Below are 2,892 nucleotides of genomic sequence, written 5' to 3' on the forward strand. Positions count from 1 at the left end.
AGAATGAACACCTGGGGATAAAAAAGATCCCAGGTCCTTATTTGTGCCTGTTCATAATACAGAGGGTGATGCACTTGTTGGTACACACCACAACAGCAAGCTGCCTGGGGCACCAGACATGGACCAGCAGGTTGTGGGATGTCGGCTCTTAGAGCTTTGACTCGAGTCAGGGTTTTCAAGAGAACTTGGTGCACTCAGGCACAATAATGTCAGTGCAGGAGTCAAGAGAAAAGGCAAAATTTTCCTCGGGTGATGGACACCCTGGTGACTCTGAACCCCCTCTTTAGGGGAGGAGGATAAATCCTTGCTCTGGGAGTCTATGACTAACTGAAAATAAGTTTCTGAACTACAAAGGAAAGCTTGAAAACATGACTCAAGGCATCCTGTATCTCTAAAAGCAGAAGATAAAGAGGAATGAACTTTAAAACCTGTCAATTTAAAAATGTTTCTATGCCTATTACTGCCCTGAGAAACAGCGATGAGTAACACACAGGGTGGTCCTTTTACCCTTGGTCTTTAGCAGGAGGAGAAGGCTGTTAGTGAGGAGATATCCCAGCTGCTTGTTGCAACAAAACCTTCGCTGACGTGTTTCAGCAGAGGTCAGACTGCACTGCCCGCTGTGCGGTGCCAATGGTGTCTCAAAAGCATAAAACATACCGCTAAAACATACTCCCACCTGAGTGCATCACGGGGTGATTTTGAAAATTACAAGTTTATCTCGAATATGTAAATCTGTGCAATTTATTTACATGTAAATATTAACACAAAAATAGATATAAATAATTCTTTTAACCAGGTATAGAGTTGGTTGAGTGTATTGTGAGGAAAAGTGGGGAATTCGACTTCCCTTTATTTTCTAAACTCTCTTCTCCCCGCTGCCAGTGAGTCCCCTTGGATGGGCCAGGCAGCTGGGACCCAAAGTACTGGCATCTATAATTCACTCTGCCCAGAGAAAATGAAGAGTAAATTCCACTACACGAACCAATCCCAGAAAGATGTTTTGAGACTCACGTAAGGGTTTAAAATTCCCCGAAATCCTAAAATGAAAGGGATTTTCGCAAATGGAGAAAATGCAAACGCAAATGGAGAAAATATTTTATCCCCCAAGTGCCATTGAACTGAGCTATTTAAAGTAAGAGCAGAACAGTCAGGCAGGACATTTTCATTCTGAATTTGTTTGTGGAACAATCATTAAATGCTTCAGTTTTTTAAAAAAACTTAAGCACTGCTTAAGCACTGTTTTCCGAAGAAACAATGACCCATTTCTGTAAAGATGCAGGTGAAATCTGTTATAATAGCCTCCTGATGGGCCTTTAGTAAAACTATTTCATTACAGGGCAGTTAAGAATGGTTGGGACTGGGGAGATTTTCCTGTTAAGCAAGGAAAGTAATTCATCCACCTATTATTCTAGGAGAGGCAGGAACTAGACCGTCTGTTTAAATCTAGTTTTTCTTAGTGTTAGGAGGATCAGTATAGGAATTCTATCGCGTGTATAGAAACGTTGGCTACAGCTGCATTTTTGGAGTGTTGTCAAATTGAAAATTGCATTTTCTCTGAAACGTCGTGCCCCTACTGTTGTCACAATAACACCTGAAATTACTGTAACTGAAAGAGATTATAAGAAAATTAATGTTTCTCTGCCTTAGTTTTGCTTATTTTGTGCGTTTGACAGCTCCTTCAAGGAGCTGAATAGTGGCTCTCTGGGAGATAAAGGCGTGGGTACAGACTCAAGCTAATCTTTCTGTTTTCCTGAGACTATTTCGCACCATTCCTGTTACTCAGCTCACCCTGGGCACGTACTTGGCTTCGCCCAGGCTTTTCGCGGCGGACGCAGAGCAGAGCTCGGCTCTCAGAGGCGCCGAGGCCTGCCAGGGCGCCTGGGCCCAGGGCTGCGGCACCTCGCACCTGCAGGCTGCTCCGCCCTGTCCGACGCGACTTGGTGAGGCCTCGCTGGCGGGACTGGAGTCGGCGTGGCGGGAACATAGAGCAAAACCGGACGTCAATCGGCTGAACATCGGAGAAGGGACTGACCCCCACGCCCGGCGGCCCTGTGCTCCCAGCCCTGCGCAGCCCCTGGGGCAGGCCGGGAGCCTCCGGCCTGGTGGGAGGGCTGGGCGAGGGGACATGCTGGGGCCCAGCCGCAGGCCCCGAAGCGGCTAATTCCTCTTTTTTTTTTAACCGTTGGTTTTTTTTTTTTTTTAAGATCCTCGAAGAAAAGACAGGATTTAAGATCAAAGTTTTATTTTGCGTTCTGGGTGAGCACTTTTACTGCCCCCCCCCCGGGCGGGCACGGCGTACACCGGGTTTCTCTCTGGGGTGAAACCTCCGCCGTGTCCCGCCCCCCGGCGCCCGGCAGCGCCCCCTGCAGGCACGCGGCGCCGCGCCCCCTCCCACCCCGCCACTTTCCCCCGCTCGGCTCACACTTGCCTTTGGCGCCCAACCCGCCCCTCAGGGGGAGAAACCACTTTTCCCAACTCTTTGGGGGGACCACAAGTGCGAGGGGAGGCAGTGTCAGCCTCCTTCTCTGCTTAAGAGCACCTTCAAAAAGGCCAGTGAGGCACTTTAGAAGCTGAAACAATGGGGAATCCCTACTGTCCCTTGCGATGTCCCTTCTCCGGCGGAGCAGGGGCGTGTTCTCTGCTCTGCTGCTCCCCCTCCACCGTGTGCTGAATGGTTCGCGCCGGGTCGGGTTGGGGGAGGCTCCGCCGCCATTTTGTTTGCGTGAGGGGTGAGTGGGGCGCGGTGCTGGGAAGTCTGGAGGGGCGGGAGGAGGCAGCGGGGACGGAGACCCGGGGGTCACGCCGAGCACTCGTGCCGGGAAGAGACGGTGAGCGCGGGCTGAGCGACGGCAGGAGGCTCCGGGACGGGCGCTTCCCCCATCCTTTGCAGAC

The sequence above is a fragment of the Gavia stellata genome, chromosome 9 (assembly GCF_030936135.1).
Source record: "Gavia stellata isolate bGavSte3 chromosome 9, bGavSte3.hap2, whole genome shotgun sequence".
NCBI lineage: Eukaryota > Metazoa > Chordata > Aves > Gaviiformes > Gaviidae > Gavia > Gavia stellata.